Genomic DNA, 18,555 nt, shown 5'->3' on the forward strand with positions numbered 1-18,555 from the left:
ACAATCAAAGAGGATGCATTGCAGGCGGAGCACGATGAGATGGAGCAAGGAACCATACAGGGTGATTACACACAACCCAGCCTGATCTCATCCCAATGTGGATTGGGTGACAGTGAGGAAGAGGAGGAGGAAGAGCTAGTTTCATGCGCTATATACGGTACTACCTGCACAACTGTCATACCGTCTGCTCAGCGTGGATGGCCTGAGGACAGGAAGGAGGAGGAGGAGAGCATGGTCAGTTGTCCTTTTGTTGAGGACACGGAAGTCATGCCTGTTAGCAGTCTGGCACGCATGGCTGAGTTTATGTTACGCTGCCTTTCCTGTGACCCTCGCGTTCTCCAAATTTTAGGTGACAGTCATTACTAGTTGGTGACACTTCTATACCCACGCTACAGGGAGAACTTTCTATCTCTTATTCCCAAGGCGGACAGGTTTACTAAAATGGGGCAGTACCAGAAGGCTATAGTTGCGGAATTATTAAAAAAATTCCCATCTGAAAACGCTGGCGGCAGAGGTCACAATTCGTTGGACAACCATGGCGTACAGGCGTGAGAGACACAACTCCAATTCAGCAGAGGCAGGGAAACACTGTCAAAGTTCTGGGACAGTTTTCTCAGACCCTCCCATCTTACAGGCCCTGAGGTGTGGGGTAGTCTCACAAGGAGTGCAAAGTTTGGGAAGATGGTTAGGGAGTACCTTGCCGACCGTACCAACATCCTCCGTGATTCCTCTGTGCCTTATAATTATTGGGAATCCAAGCTGAACACGTGGCATGAACTGGTTCTCTACGCCTTGGAGGTCCTTGTCTGCCCTGCCGCTAGCGTTTTATCAGAGCGGGTTTTTAGTGCCGCTGGTGGAATTATAACTGATAAGTGCATCCGCCTGTCAACTGAAAATGCTGACTGTCTGACTCTTATAAAGATGAACATGGGCTGGATTGGGCCAGACTTCTCAAAACCACCAAATAATAGCAGCTTAACATAAACTCAAATCCAGTGTCATTTTTTGGGAGGTCTATTCCCATGCACCTCTTCACACCTACACATGGGTATACGCTTCCTGATTTTGTCTATTTGATCTTGTCTAGTGTTGAGCGAGCATGCTCGACACTGCTCGGTACTCGCCCGAGCATCTCACTACTCGGGATGTTCGGCGAGCACCGAACATTTCCGGGTTACTCGGGCGGGAGCTCGGGTCTCCGCCCTGCACGTTTGGCGCTCTTTACAGAGCCAATGAACATGCAGGGATTGCCAGTCAGTCACGGTAATGCTGCAGCCATGTTGTTTGTGGGCATTGCAGTGATTGGCTGGCCGCACAGCGTCACCGCGAGTATTTAAAACCGGGCGCCGCCATCTTGGACACAGTCGCTCCGGATCAGGCAGTGTAGGGAGAGTGCTGCTGACCTAGGGAGAGAATTATACTGCGAAATAGGTAGTGTAGGGTCTCTAAAGCCTGCCAAATAAAACAAACAGTCCTTCTCAGGACTAATATCCATCCCAGATATCAGGCAGGCAGGCTGTATAGGAGACGCAGTGGTTATACCAGCAAACGCTGCATTACAGTCCTGTGTGCTCCTGCTGGTCAAATTGCTAGACTTATTCCCCGGTCTCAGGGGCCAGGAAAAATCCTTTTTTTTCATCTAAATCCTGTATTTTTTTTTCCCTCAGTCAGACTATCCAAATACGCGTCTTATTAACCTTTTGGTATTTCCCCCCCACCAAAAAAAAAATTGAGTGTGTCTGTGACTGTTCAGACACCAATATATCTGTTTAAAAGAGTCTGGTGTAGGCCAGAAAAATATAACTGTGGTTTTGCAGTTCCACGGGTCAAATCTCTGTATTATCCTGTTTTTGGCATTTTTTGCCGTAAAAAAAAACTGTAATACTGTCTCCCTGACTGGTCAGACATAAATATATCTGTTTGAAAGATTCTGGTGCAGGCCAGAAAAATATAACTGTGGTTTTTCTCTTTCACGGTTCTAATCTCCTTTTTATTACCCTTTTTCCATTGATAGTGCGAGTGTAAGCTATTTTACTTCATTTACAATGGGCAAGGCGAGTGGCAAGGGACGTGGAACTGGACGTTCTGGTGATGGTGCGTGTAGAGGACGGGGCCGTGGCCAAGGAGAAAATGTGCCACAACCAACAGCCACATCTTCTCGCTCCCAGTTCTTAACTGAATTACTAGGGAAGCACACAACAACAAGACCACTATTGCGAACTGATCAGTGTGAACAGGTTATTAATTGGATAGCAGATAATACTTCCAGTTACCTGGGCACCACCACCTCCGGTCTGTCTTCCACACGGTCAGGTTTTAGTAGTCGTGAGTATCGATCGCATACTCCTCCTCACCCTGATGCTCCTTCCTCCCACCATGCCGAGTGTCGTCAGACAGCCACAGATCCCACACTTGGACACTCTGAAGAGCTGTTCACTGGTCCATTTCCATATTTGTGCCCCTCGCCTGCTCCGCTTGAAGTGGTAGAAGAGGAGATCCCATGTAGCGATGCCCAAATATTTGAACAGCCACGGCCAGAGGAAGTCGACGCTGGCAATTTGTCACAAGAGGTGGACAATGAAGAGACACAATTGCCACGAAGTGAGGAGGAGGATCGTAGTGCGCAAGTGGAAGAGGAGGAGGTGGTGGATGATCTAGTAACTGACCCAACGTGGCAGAAGGACATGCAGAGCGAAGCCAGCAGCACACAGGGGGAGGGAGGCAGAGTACCCCAACAGGCCAGGAAGAAGCAGTGTGGTGGCCGCAGACAGAAGGCAGGCAACCGTTCCCTGTAACACCAACACGAGGGACGTTGCCAGTACAACCGGTAGGTCTTCCACAGTCTGGAATTTTTTTAAAGACTCTGCTGATAACCCCAAAAAGGCCATTTGTACCACCTGCCATGCCAGCATCAGCAGGGGTGACAAAACTACCAGCCTGACCACCACCAGCATGATCAGGTACATGTCAGCAAAGCGCCCGAATTTGTGGGGTGAACCCCAGGGTCCACGACCAATGTCAGCGGGTGTCACCACTGCTTCTTCCGCTGCTGTGCGTGTAATAGAACCCCCTGTTGTGCGTGCAAGGCAATCCCCTGTCCATACTGCATGCAAAGATTCCCCCTCCTCTCAGTCTTCACTTGTTATGGCAGTTTCTCAAGAAACAGCATCAACGTCCAGGTCCACGTCCCACCGCAGCGTTCAATTGTCCATATCCCAGACCTTTGAACGAAAGCGCAAATTCGCAGCCAACGCCCCACAGGCCACAGTCCTAAATTCGCACATTTCACGACTGCTTGCGTTGTAAATGCTGCCTTTTAGGCTGGTGGAAACGGAATCCTTCCGCAACCTTATGGCGGTGGCCGTCCCTCGGTACTCAGTCCCAAGCCGACACTATTTTGCCCGGTGTGCCATCCCCGCACTACACAAGTACGTGTCCCAAAACATCTGCCGTGCCCTCAACAACGCAGTTACTGGGAGAGTTCACCTGACAACGGACACGTGGACAAGTGCTTGTGGCCAGGGATGGTACATCTCCCTGACGGCACACTGGGTAAACATAGTGGAAGCCGGGACCCAGTCAGACCTTGGGACGGAACACATCCTCCCCACACTGAGGATTGCGGGCCCTATGTCAGTCAGAGTTGCCCCCACAGTGTACAGCTCCTGCACATCATCCTCCTCCTTCTCCTCATGTTCAGCCTTCATCTCAGATATCACCACATCAGTTACAAGCTGGAAGCACTGCAGTACTGCCTCAGCCAAGGGGCAACAGGCTGTGCTGAAACTCATAAGCTTAGGTGATAAACCTCACACTGCTTGTGAGTTGTGGACAGCTGTGAAAGAGCAGGCAGATCTGTGGCTGAGATCGCTGAACCTACATTCAGGCATGGTCGTGTGTGACAATGGCCGTAACCTGGTGGCGGCACTGAGGCGAGGCGAGATCACACACGTACCATGCCTGGCTCATATGCTTAACCTCGTGGTTCAGCGGTTTCTTAAATCGTACCCTGAGTTGCTAGATCTGCTTGTCAAAGTACGCCGCCTGTCAGCTCATTTTCGCAAGTCGGCTACAGCTTCCGCCGCCCTTGCTGTGTTGCAGCAGCGTTCGCAGCTTCCGGCACACCGGCTGGTGTGTGATGTCCCCACACGTTGGAACTCTACCCTCCACATGTTGCAAAGGATTTGTGAGCAGAAGAGAGCAGCTGTGGAGTACCAGCTGCAACAAGGCCGTCGATATTCAGGTCAGACTCCACACTTAAGACCTCAGGAGTGGACCTGGATGTCTGACATATGTACCACCCTGACAAATTTTGAGGAGTCCACCAAGATGGTGAGTGGTGATGATGCCATCATTAGCGTCAGCATCCCACTTGCAACGTTCTCTGCAGAGAATTAAAGAGGAGGCATTGCAGCCAGAGTATGATGAGATGGATCAAGAAGCCATAACGGGCGATTACACACAGCCCAGCCTCATCTCATCCCAACGTGCATTGGGGGACAATGAGGGAGAGAAGGAGGAGGAGGAAGAACAGCAGCTGGTATCATGCGCTGTAGACGGTAGTACCTGTACAACTGTCATACAGTCGGTTCAGCGTGGGTGGCCTGAGGACAGGGGGGAGGAGGAGGAGGAGGAAGAGGAGAGCATGGTCAGTAGTCATCTTGGTGAGGACACGGAAGTCTTGCCCGTTACCAGTCTGGCACGCATGGCTGACTTTATGTTACGCTGCCATAACCATGACCCTCGCATTGTCAAAATGTTGGGTGACAGTCATTACTGGTTGGTGACAGTTTTAGACCCCCGCTACAAGGAGATCTTTCGCTCTCTTATTCCTGAGGTGGAGAGGTCTACAAAAATGTGGCAGTACCAGAAGGCCCTTGCTGCAGAACTGTTAAAAAAATTCCCATCTGAACATGCTAGCGGCAGAGGTCACAGTTCGCTGACCAACCACGGCTTACAGGCGAGAGAGAGGCAACTCCAATCCAGCAGAGGCAGGGGAACACTGTCAACATTCTGGGACAGTTTTCTGAGACCCGCCCAGCTTACAGACCCTGAGGCGCGGGGTACTCTCACAAGGAGTGGAAAGTTTCAAAATATGGTGAGGGAGTACATTGCTGACCGTACCAGCATCCTCCGTGATTCCTCTGTGCCTTTTAATTATTGGGTATCCAAGCTGGACACTTGGAATGAACTCGCTCTGTACGTCTTGGAGGTCCTGGCTTGCCCTGCCGCTAGCGTGTTATCGGAGCGTGTTTTTAGTGCCGCTAGGGGAATTATAACTGATAAGCGCACTCGCCTGTCAACTGACAATGCTGACAAGCTGACCCTTATCAAAATGAACAAGGGCTGGATTGGGCCAGACTTCTCATCACCACCAAATGACAGGAGGGTAACATAAAGTCAAATCCACTGTGTTATTTCGGGAGGTATATTCCCATGCACCGCTTCACACCCACACATGGGTATACGCTTCCTCATTTTGGCTGTTTTTTGCTCTTCTCCTTATCCTCAGCCTCCACCACCACTATACCACCAGGGTGACCGTGGTCCGTGTTGCCAGCATTGCAAGTTCCTCCGTCCTAATTTTTGCCAGCTTTTGCTTGGAAGGCATAGGCAAAGACGATGGGAGACCCACTCCCCAATAAGGGGAATAATGTTTTTAATATGCTGTACTGCATGGCTCTTGTAAGGGAAATTAAAATCGTCTTGTTAAGCTACTGCGACCTCCACCATTTTTCCAAGGGGCATTAAAACCGTCTTGTTAAGCTACTGCTGTTAGAACTCTCCTGTTAGTTTTTTTTTAGTTTGCTGGTCACATGACCATTTTTGCCTATTTAATCCGGCTCCGCCCTCCTGGTCTTGCTGGACTTCATTGAATTTACTACTCTTGAGCTAGCTTGGTGCTCTGTTGCCGTTCTCTGTTAGTTTTGCTAGGTCTTCTGACCTCTATGCTTTTTGTTGTGTGTTTGTCTTTGACTGCTACTATTTCTGCTAGGAGGTGTCCAACTTATCCCAGTCCCTAGTTCTTGTAGGGATCCCTCCCTCACATCTATAGGTCTTCGTTCAGACTAGCCGAGGACTTTAGCGGGTCTGATCGCAGGATGAGGTTCCCCGTTACATCGTAGGGATCTAGTTTAGTTCTATTGTAGGGACAGTTCTCCTGTCTTTCCTTAGTCCCTGTAGCAGATCATAACAACTGCGACCTCCACCACTTTTTCAAGAGGCATTGATATTGTCTTTTTATATCACTGCGAACTCCAACGGGCATTGCATTTCCTCCTAATTTTAGTCAGCTTTTGCTTTTCAATGCATAGGCGAACACTAAGGGAGACCCACTCCCCAATAATGGGTGGAAGGTTTTTAGTTTGCTTGTCAGGCAAAATGTATTTTTGCCCTTGTTTTAAAAATGAGAGATGTCTTAAATCTCCACCCCCTGCTCATTTGGAAGAGACCGACATAGGACTCACTCTTTCTCCCCCCAAACAAGAAATTTTTATAACCGCCATAAAACCTTAGCCAAGAGCAAGCATTCTGGTATAAATTGGAAATTCCCTCCAATCCTATTGTTTAACTGTACAAACTTTTAATGTCGAGTTTAATAATGCACATGACTGTCACAAACACAGGGACCACATTTAATTTTTCCAATTATAATAGTATATCTTGCATAACTGAGAAACCACCGGAAACCTGGGAAATGGGTTCTGAGCTTCTGAGCGTCATAGAGATATCATATTTGATATCCATCTTCATGAATATTGGTGACGGCAAACATGATGTCTCCATCTGGGATGTGGGACCCCCCATACCAAAATATGAAATCTGAAGGATTTTTATGTCTTGTGCAGCTGGGTGGGTTCACAAAACCGAGCCCCTGTGTGAAGTAAACAACATGGGTGTCTCCCAGTGTTTTGGCCACTTACTAAAAACCAGAACAGCCATTTTAGCTCATTCTTACCCCGGGACGTCAGACGCATGCACTCCTCGCTGCGTGGAGGAATCACACCTAATTTCCGGGGGGCCACCCCCCCCCTTCCAGAATCTGAGACCATCACCTCGTGGCGCAGGTTTGGCTATTATTTACCCTTTTATTTTAATAACTGTTTTATGCATATATGTAAATTGTCTCTTTTATAATATCTTGTATATCTTTTGTAAACACTGCCCACTTTCGGTAGTAAATCATTATTATTTACCAGCTTCGTTCTTCTTGTCCTATGTCGAGCAAACACGTTCCTCACCCGCTAATTCACGTTACCTAACGGGTACCCGATCCACCTGTTAAGCGATCGGTGGTGGCAGTATACCAGTATTTATGTGATATTGTCGTTTGAGGGTGGCTGGACGGCGGTATATATAAGTTCCAGTAAGGAACTGGTGGTATATATTCGTCCTGTCACATCACGTGCCACAATAGTTGACATAAATTAGAGCAGCTGCGCCCATGCTTATCCTCGGTCAATACCGTATTTGACCAGCAGGATAAGGGGGCGCCAGAGGGCTGCAAAGTCTGACGAGGTGTGTTTTCGTGACAATGCTGTAATCCACTTCTGTTTCAAGGGGCATTGCAGTTCCTCATAATTTTTGGAAAGCCTTCGATTCACTGCTTAGGCCAACAGTGCACAGGAGACCCAGTTGCTATAAATGGAAAAAACGGTTTAGTTAAGGCCCTCTGACCTCCATGTTACTTCCAAGGGGCATTGGAGTGCCTCAAAATTTTTGGTAGGCATTGCACTCACTGCATGCCCTATAACTGTGTAGCCAAACCTCTCCTTTTGGTACAGAAACATATCCTACTTGACATGTGTGGTTGACTGGCTTGATATTGATGTGAATGGTCTCTGTTCCTCCTGCTCTTTCTCCTTTGCCACCACCTCATCCATCATTCATCACCTGAAGCTTTGTTTTAACGGGAGTCATAGAACTGGGATAGTAGCTGGAAAACATCCAGCAATCCTCAGAGGAGGTAGGATATGCGCCAAAACGCTGACCACCTCAGGCCTAGCCGCTACTACATACATGCGCTTGCATTCCAAGAAAACAAATCAGATGCTAACTTCTATCATCATCATCATGCTCCTCACCTTGGCACTCTCAACTCCCCTGATGGAGAAGCCAGGGCCCACTGGAGGAGTCTGATTCTCTGGTGGGCTTGTCCAATGCTGCCCTAAAGCAGGCTGGGCTAAGAAAAGTGTGGGGGGATGTTCCAAGGAGAAATAGGGGCGGCTGGGGACCGTTTATGGACACCCGGCCGCCCCCAGGCGGCTGGGGACCGTGTGCGGACACCCAGCCGCGGGGAAACTGGGGACCGAGTATGGACACACGGCCGCCCCCTGGCGGCTGGGGACCGAGCGTGGACACCCGGCCGCCGGGCGGCTGGGGACTGAGTATGGATACCAGGCCGCCGACGCAGCCATGACATGGTGGCCGGCGTCTGCCTCCACATGCCTAGAAGGCCCAATTTCAAGTGCAAGCAAGCTAGCAGTATGGTATTGCAGCCTGGGGGTGGGTGGGTGGCAGGTTGCACACTTACTACATACATGCGCTTGCATTACAAGAAAACAAAGCAGATGCTAACTTCTATCATCATCATCATGCTCCTCACCTTGGCACTCTCAACTACCCTGATGGAGAAGCCAGGGCCCACCGGAGGAGTCTGGTTCTCTGGTGGGCTCGTCCAATGCTGCCCTAAAGCAGGCCGGGCTAAGAAAAGTGTGTGGGGGGATGCTCCAAGGAGAAATATGGGCGGCTGAAGACCGTTTATGGACACCCGGTCGCCCCCTGGCGGCTGGGGACCGTGTGTGGACACCCGGCCCCGGGGCGGCTGGGGACCGAGTATGGACACCCGGCCACCCCCTGGCTGGGGACTGAGTATGGATACCTCGCTGCCGAAGCAGCCATGAGGTAGTGGCCAGCTTCGGCCTCCTCCAAACTAAAAGGCCCCATTTCAAGTGCAAGCAAGCTAGCAGTATGGTATTGCAGCCTGGGGGTGGGTGGGTGGCACGTTTCGCACTTACGCTTGCATTGCAAGGAATGGGGAGGTACAATTGAACACTGCCCTGGGACGAGGACTTGCACGGGGATAGTTGCAAGTCTGCATCTTCTGATGCGGAAAGGATCTCTTCTGATGGGCACACTTTTAGGCAGTGACCTGGGTGTCAGAGATGCTTCCAGGTGTCTTCCCCATGCTGTTCCTATGTCTTTTCAGCACTGTATGCATGTGTCACACAGCACATGGCCAGATATAATTGTAAAATGTTAAAATGACATTTCCCGGTGAATGCATTTGTCACGGTTGAAAGCAATACAAAAGTGCAAAAACGCATAAAAAATGCTACCTGTGAACATAGCCCAAGGTGTGGAGGAGTATTTTTGTTTTTGGTTATTTATTTTACCTTAAACACAAGTTTTTACCCTGGAAAGGAAGTTCCTTAACATATTTCACAGGAAAACCATTTCAGTTTCGTTTTAGAACGTTTTTTTGTGAGCGCGTTAAAGTGGCTTAATACCTCTGACAACGTTGTTGACAGCTGTGACCTGGGGGTCAGAAATGCTTCCTGGGGCGATGCCCATGCTGTCCCCATGTCATTTGAGCACTGTCACTATCGTTTTGGGCACTTTTTAGGCTTTCTACAGACTGCTGGGGGTGCCGCCGCAAAAATGCTCAGGTCTCCCATAGTCTAACATTGGGCTCATTGCTCGGGTCGAGCACCTGAGTATCACGGCGAGCTCGGCCCGAGCTTCGAGCACCCGAGCATTTTAGTGCTCGCTCAACACTAATCTTGTCCTCCTCTTCTCCTCATCCTCCATCACCATATCATTCACCACCATATCTACCATATCACCTCCTCTACTTGTCTTGCAGGGGCATTGGAGTTTCTCAAAATTTTTGGCAGCTTTTGCATTCACTGCATAGGCAAACACTATTGGAGACCCACTTCCTAATAATGGGAACATTGTTTTTAGGAGGCTCTCCGACTTCTACGTCTCTTCCAAGTGACATTGAAGTGCCTCCAAATTTTTGGCAGCTTTTGCATTCACTGCATAGGCAAACACTATGGGAGACCCACTTCCTAATAATGGGAACATTGTTTTTAGGAGGCTCTCTGACCTCTACGTCTCTTGCAAGGGGCATTGGAGTGTCTCCAAATTTTTGGCAGCTGTTGCTTCACTGCATAGGCAAACAATATGGGAGACCCACTTCTTAATAATGGGAACATTGTTTTTAGGAGGCTCTCTGACCTCTACATCTCTTGCAAGGGGCATTGGAATTCCTCCAAATTTTTGGCAGCCGTTTCTTCACTGCATAGGCAAACGCTATGGTAGACCCACTTCCTAATAATGGGAACATTGTTTTTAGGAGGCTCTCTGACCTCTACGTCTCTTGCAAAGGGCATTGGAGTGCCTCCAAATTTTTGTCAGCCGTTGCTTCAATGCATAGGCAAACACTATGGGAGACCCACTTCCTAATAATGGGAACATTGTTTTTAGGAGGCTCTCTGACCTCTACGTCTCTTGCAAGGGGCATTGGAGTACCTCCAAATTTTTGGCAGCCCTTGCAGTCACTGCATACGCAATAACAGTATAGGAGACCCACTCGTTAATAATGGGAACAACAAAGCATGGCCGGCTGATGGCTCTCTAACTATAGCGAGGGCCAACTGCTGGCCCTTTAAGAATAGTAAGTGCCGCCCGATGGCCCTATAAAAATAGGCTTTGTGACTTTCAGAGTCCCTCCATCATAACTGAAGCAGGATGTGTCTGATGATGTGTCACACTCCACATGGCCAGATAAGGTTGTAAAATGTTAAAATGACATTTCCCAGTGAATGCATTTGTCTTAGTTGAAAGCAATGCAAAAGTGCAAAAAATGCATCAAAAACACTACATGTGAACATAGCCCAAGGAGAGGAGGAGCATTTTTGTTTTTGGTTATTTATTTTGCTTTATATACAAGTCATTACCCTGGAAAGATGTTTCTTAACATATTTCCCAGGAAAATCCATTTTGGTTTTGTTTTGTATGTTTTATTGTGAGTCCGTAAAAGTAGCGGAATACCTCTGACAACATTGTTGACAGCAGTGACCTGGGAGTCAGAAATGCTTCCAGGGGTCTTCCCCATGCTGTTCCCAAGTCATTTGAGCACTGTTCCCATCGATTTGGGCAATTTTTAGGCCCTCTGCAGAAAGCCGGGGGGAGCCCCCTGAAAAATGCTCGAGTTTCCCATAGACTTACACTGGGCTCATTGCTCGGGTCGAGCACCCGAGTATTTCAATTTGCTCGACCCTAGCATCGAGCACCCGAGCATTTTAATGCTCGCCCATCACTAATAGTGATAAGAAGTTAACTGTCATCTTCAGATCGAGCAAAGGAGCAAAGGATCATGGCTTCACTATGAATTGTGAATCAGGGCCATGGGAAGTAGAGCTGAAAATCTCTTCCTCCCATCTGTTCAGCGCCCCCCACTGAGCAGTTTTTTGTGATGCAGCCACCTCCTGTGATGTGGTCAGTACAAATATGGAACAACAGGTTTGTGTCATGACACTTTTCTGTCTTTCTTTTTTCCTGACTTCAAAGCAACATGGCCAGTATTCAAGACTGTTGGGCCATGTTAAAAGATATGAAGATTGGGTTTTTAGTTACAGCTGTAGGTTCTATAGATATAGGAGACATATTTTCTGTATTTTGGTACAGTGCCGATTGGAACGCATTCACTTGCATTGCTGTGCGGCCTGTCCATTAGACCAGAATTAATATCGGCCAGGTGGATAAAGTTGTATATGCCATGTCTCATATACAGAAAGTTAAAATTGTGATAGAAAATATGGCATTAATATTTTCCGTTTGTGATCTTCAGGTGTGCAGATATCCTTAAAATCAGGGATCTCATAATTTTCAGTATCTGAGTCCACATCTTATTTACCGGCCCTATCTGAGGTCACCAGGGGAGGTAGGTGGGAGTGGCTGGTACCTGATAAAAGCAGGTTCTGGCCTAGGACCCATGTTCAGTGCTGGGAGATACATCGTGCTGTAAGGACTGCGCCATTTTCTAAATGCAGTGCTCCCCCTTGCAAGATCTGCACCATTCCTATGACAACAGGTCTAGTAACTTTCTTTTGTTAAACCCTTTTATTTTTTATGTGACTGTATGCACAGTATTGTTTTGTCTTCTTTGTAACAACTCTTGTGTATTTTTATAAGCACTATCTAATTATTGGATTAAATATATAAAATTTAACAGCTTTGTTCCTCTTGCTCTATAAACTGCATCCTTGAAGCCTCGTGAGGCTCAAAGTTAACAATAACGGGTGTCCAATCGGCCTGTAATCAACAATTGACAGTAGCTAGTTATATTTGTTTATTGCAGAGCTTGGCGATGACCGTACTGAAATATATATATATATATATATATATATATATATATATATATACTGTATTTATATATATCTATAATATAACCGGGGATGCGTGTCTCTGTCTGATGCCTTTATAGACTGTGCATGCGTGACGCGCAGTCTGGCTCCAGACAGAAGCAGGCATCCAGCCGTTACAGGTAAGAGGAGTGTATGGCGCTGGAGATCACGATATGTGTAGACACTGAACGCATACCGCGATCTCCGGCGCCTTAATTACCTGACCGGGAGGAGCGTTGCTGCGGCGCCTCTCTTCCCCGGAGACCGGAGCAGGAGTGAAGCGTCGGATCGGCGCATGCACATAGCGCTATCTGGTGCCATTTTACTGAAGACACATTTGCGTGTGTCTTCAGCAAAATGGCGCCGGACAGCGCGGTGCTCTAGCGCCGCACTCCTCTCCCGACCTCCGGCAGAACAGGACACCGCAGCGCTGGAGCACAGGGAAGAAAGGTGAGTATTTTTTTGCATGTGTGTACAGCATGAAAGGGATGAGGGGGACACACATACCAGGATTGTGGGATGAGGGGTACCACACATACCAGGATTGGGGGGTGAGGGGACCATTCATACCATGATAGGGATCTGGGTGGACCATGCATACCAAGATGAGGGGTACCATGCATACCAGGATTGGTGGGTGAGGGGACCATGCATACCAGGATTGGTTGGTGAGGGGACCATGCATACGACGATTGGGGGGTGAGGGGTGTCATGCATACCAGAATAGTGATGAGGGGTACCATACATACCAGGATGAGGGATGGGGTGCCATGCATACCAGGATAAGGAGTACCATGCATACCAGGATAAGGATGAGGGGCATCATGCATACCAGGATAAGGATGAGGGGTGCCATGCATACTAGGATGAGGGATTGGGTGCCATGCATACCAGGGTTCTGGGATGAGGAGGCCATACAAACCAGAATTTGGATGAGGGGTGCCATGCATACCAGGATGGGGATGAGGGAGCCATACATACCAGGATTGGGGATGACGGAGCCATGCATACCATGATTGGGGATGAGGGGTGCTATGCATACCAGGATTGGGGATGAGGGGTGCCATGTATACCAGGATGGGGGTGAGGGAACCATACATACCAGGATTGGGGATGACGGAGCCATGCATACCAGGATTGGGGATGAGGGGTGCCATGCATGCCAGGATTGGGGATGAGGGTGACATGTATACCAGTATTGGAGATTAGGGAGCCATGCATACCAGGATTGGGGGTGAGGGGTGACATGCATACCGGGATTGAGGATGAGGGGTGCCATGCATACCAGGATTGGCAATGAGAGGTGCCATGCATACCGGGATTGGGGATGAGGAGTGCCATGCATACCGAGATTGGGGATGAGGGGTGCCATGCATACCGGGATTGGGGATGAAGGGTGCCATACATACCGGGATTGGGGATGAGGGGTGCCATGCATACCAGGATTGGGGAAGAAGGGTGCCATGCATACCGGGATTGGGGATGAGGGGTGCCATGCATACCGGGGTTGGGGATGAGGGGTGCCATGCATACCGGGATTGGGGATGAGGGGTGCCATGCATACCGGGATTGGGGATGAGGGGTGCCATGCATACCGGGATTGGGGATGAGGGGTGCCATGCATACCAGGATTGGGGGTGAGGGGTGCCATGCATACCGGGATTGGGGGTGAGTGGTGCCATGCATATCAGGATTGGGGGTGAGGGGTGCCATGCATACTGGGATTGAGGGTGAGGGGTGCCATGCATACCAGGATTGGGGTGCAGGGTGCCATGCATACCGGGATTGGGGGTGAGGGGTGCCATACATACCAGGATAGGGATGAGGGATGGGGTACCATGCATACCAGGATAGGGATGAGGAGTACCACACATACCAGGATAGGGATGAGGAGTACCACACATACCAGGATTGGGATGAGGGGGCCATGCATACCAGGATTGGGGGTGAGGGGTGCCATGCATACCAGGATAGGAGGTGGGGACAGGATGGGGGTAGCACAAATATTAGGAGGGGGGCAACGCATACCAGCATGGGAGACCATATACCAATAAAAATGCTCACCACCCGGGCGTAGAACGGGTTCAATAGCTCAATAGCTAGTATATATATATATATATATATATATATATATATATGTATGATTCACCCTAACAGTAACCATTTTTGTGAGCCCTAAGTACCTGTTGCATTGAAATGTTAACATCGCATGAGGGAAACCTTAAAAGGCCTACAGGACTACAGGTATTCTGTCAGGTAGGGACTGCTGAAAAAAAAGACATTATTTTGTTGCTACAACCAAGTTGGTTGACTAACTGGCAAGCTTGTTCCACATGCGACCCATAAGCAGTCCCTCACTACCTTCAAGTACACACTCACTGCAGCAAAACAAAAATACTTCGCATCTTTCATATCCTCCCTGTCTCACAACCCCAAACAACTATTCAACACCTTCAATTCTCTCCTCCGTCCCCCAGTGCCACCTCCCTCTCCTCTTATTTCAGCCGAAGACTTTGCCTCATTCTTCAAGCAGAAGATTGACACCATCAGACAAAGCTTTTGCCTAAAGCCCCCACAGCCCCTCCCCACACCTACTCAATCCCACTCCTCCAAAACCACCTTCTCCACTATTATGGAAGATCAACTTTCCTTTTTACTCTCCATATCACACCTCACCACCTGTAAACTTGACCCAATCCCATCCCACCTCATCCCAAACCTTACCACTATCTTCATCCCACCCCTAGCCCACCTCTTCAACCTGTCACTAACAACTGGGGTCTTCCCCTCATGCTTCAAACATGCCTCATTCACACCCATCCTCAAAAATCCCTTCCTTGACCCATCTTCTCTGACTAGCTATCGCCCCATATCTCTTCTCCCCTATGCCTCAAAACTACTGGAACAACACATACATTCTGAGCTGTCCTCCCACCTCTCCTCCTGGTCCCTCTTCGACAGCCTACAATCTGGTTTCCGACCGCACCATTCTACTGAAACTGCACTGACCAAAGTCACCAACGACCTACTAACCGCCAAATCTAAGTGACACTACTCTGTCCTCGTCCTCCTAGACCTGTCATCTGCCTTCGACACAGTGGATCATTCCCCCTTACTACAAACTCTCTCATCTCTCGGCATCACAGACTTGGCCCTATCCTGGATCTCCTCATACCTAACAGACAGGACATTCAGTGTCTCCCACTCACACACCACCTCCTCATCTCGCCCCCTATCTGTCGGTGTCCCCCAAGGCTCAGTTCTAGGAACCCTGCTCTTCTCCATCTACACCTTCGGCCTGGGACAGCTCATAGAGTCTCATGGCTTTCATTATCACCTCTATGCTGATGACTCACAGATCTACCTCTCTGGACCTGATATCACCTCCTTACTAACCAAAATCCCACAATGTCTGTCTGCTATTTCATCCTTCTTCTCTGCTAGATTTCTAAAACTTAACATGGACAAAACTCAATTCATCATCTTTCCGCCATCTCATTCACCCCCCCAACTGACCTATCTGTCAACGTCAATGGCTGTCCACTCTCCCCAGTCCCTCAAGCTCGCTGCCTTGGAGTAATCCTGGACTCTGAACTCTCCTTCAAACCACATATCCAAGCCCTTTCCACTTCCTGCCGACTCCAACTCAAAAATATCTCCCGGATCCGCACATTCCTCATCCATGAATCTGCAAAAACACTAGTGCACGCCCTTATCATCTCCTGCCTTGACTACTGCAACCTCCTGCTCTGTGGCCTCCCTTCCAACACTCTTGCACCCCTCCAATCCATCCTAAACTCTGCTGCCTGACTAATCCACCTGTCCCCCAGCTATTCCCCGGCCTCTCCTCTCTGTCAATCTCTTCACTGGCTCCCCATTGCTCAGAGACTCCAGTTCAAAACCCTAACCATGGCATACAAAGCCATTCACAACCTGTCTCCTCCATATATCTCTGACCTTGTCTCCCGTTACATACTCACACGTAACCTCCGATCCTCACAAGATCTCATTCTCTTCTCCCCTCTTATCTTCTCCTCCCACAATCGCATGCAAGATTTCTCCCGTGCTTCCCCCCTACTCTGGAACTCTCTACCCCAACACATCAGACTCTCATCGACCGTGGAAACCTTCAAAAGGAGCCTGAAGACCCACCTCTTCCGACAAGCCTACAACCTGCAGTAACCACCGCTGCATGACCAGCTCTACCCTCACCTACTGTATCCTCACCAATCCCTTGTAGATTGAGAGCCCTCGCGGGCAGGGTCCTCGCTCCTCCTGTACCAGTCACATTGTGTTCAAGATTATTGTAATTGTTCTTGTATGTATACCCCTTTTTCACATGTAAAGTGCCATGGAATAAATGGCGCTATAATAATAAATAAAGAAAAATATTAAATATTAAGAGTCCTACCTCCCCACCAGTAGGAATAAAACATTTTGAATTATGAACCTTCTTTACTCCATGTACACTGTGTGCAGAATTATTAGGCAAATGCGTATTTTGATCACTTTGATACTTTTTATACATGTTGTCCTACTCCAAGCTGCATAGGCTTGAGAGCCAACTACCAATTAAGTAAATCTGGTGATGTGCATCTCTGTAATGAGGAGGGGTGTTGACTAATGACATCAACACCCTATATAAGGTGTGCTTAATTATTAGGCAACTTCTTTTCCTTTGGCAAAATGGGTCAGAAGAGAGATTTGACGGGCTCTGAAAAGTCCAAAATTGTGAGATGTCTTGCAGAGGGATGCAGCAGTCTTGAAATTTCCGAACTTTTGAAGCATGATCACTTTTGAAGCGTTTCATGGCAAATAGCCAACAGGGTCGCAAGAAGCGTGTTGGCCAAAAAAGGCGCAAAATAACTGCCCATGAATTGAGGAAAATCAAGCGTGAAGCTGCCAAGATGCCATTCGCCACCAGTTTTGCCATATTTCAGAGCTGCAACGATACTGGAGTATCAAAAAGCACAAGGTGTGCAATACTCAGGGACATGGCCAAGGTAAGCAAGTCTGAAAAACGACCACCTTTGAACAAGAAACATAAGAAAAAACGTCAACAATGGGCCAAGAAATATCTTAAGACTGATTTTTCAAAGGTTTTATGGACTGATGAAATAAGAGTCACTCTTGATGGGCCAGATGGATGGGCCAGAGGCTGGATCAGTAAAGGGCAGAGAGCTCCACTCCAACTCAGACGCAAGGTGGAGGTGGGGTACTGGTATGGGCTGGTATAATCAAAGATGAACTTGTGGGACCTTTTCGGGTTGAGGATAGAGTGAAGCTCAACTCCCAGACCTACTGCCAGTTTCTGGAAGACAATTTCTTCAAGCAGTGGTACAGGAAGAAGTCGGTATCGTTCAAGAAAAACATGATTTTCATGCAGGACAATGCTCCATCACATGCATCCAACTACTCCACAGCGTGGCTGGCCAGTAAAGGTCTAAAAGAAGAAAAAATAATGACATGGCCCCCTTGTTCACCTGATCTCAACCCCATAGAGAACCTGTGGTCCATCATAAAATATGAGATCTACAGGGAGGGAAAACAGTACACCTCTCGGAACAGTGTCTGGGAGGCTGTGGTGGCTGCTGCACGCAATGTTGATCGAAAACAGTTCAAACAACTGACAGAATCTATGGATGGAAGGCTGTTGAGGGTCATCATGAAGAAAGGTGGCTATATTGATCACTCATTTTTTTGTTTTTGCATGTCAGAAATGTTTATTTCTAAATTTTGTGCACTGATATTGGTTTACCTGGTGAAAATAAACAAGTGAGATGGGATTAGGTTTGTTTTTTATTAAGTTGCCTAATAATTCTGCACAGTAATAGTTACCTGCTCAAACAGATATCCTCCTAAGATAGCCAAATCTAAAAAAACCCCACTCCAACTTCCAAAAATATTAAGCTTGGATATTTATGAGTCTTTTGGGTTGATTGAGAACATAGTTGTTGATCAATAATAAAAATAATCCTCTAAAATACAACTTGCCTAATAATTCTGTACACAGTGTAGTAATAGAGAACCATGGCAGATCTGGTATATAGGTGCACAAGTAGGACCCTATCCCGTTATGCAGTGAATATGAAACTTGGCACTCAGATAAATGATTGAATCTTTACTTATGACTGCAATCCAA

The sequence above is a fragment of the Phyllobates terribilis genome, unplaced genomic scaffold (genome assembly GCF_046119375.1).
Source record: "Phyllobates terribilis strain yellow unplaced genomic scaffold, ASM4611937v1 Scaffold_3__8_contigs__length_932513732, whole genome shotgun sequence".
NCBI lineage: Eukaryota > Metazoa > Chordata > Amphibia > Anura > Dendrobatidae > Phyllobates > Phyllobates terribilis.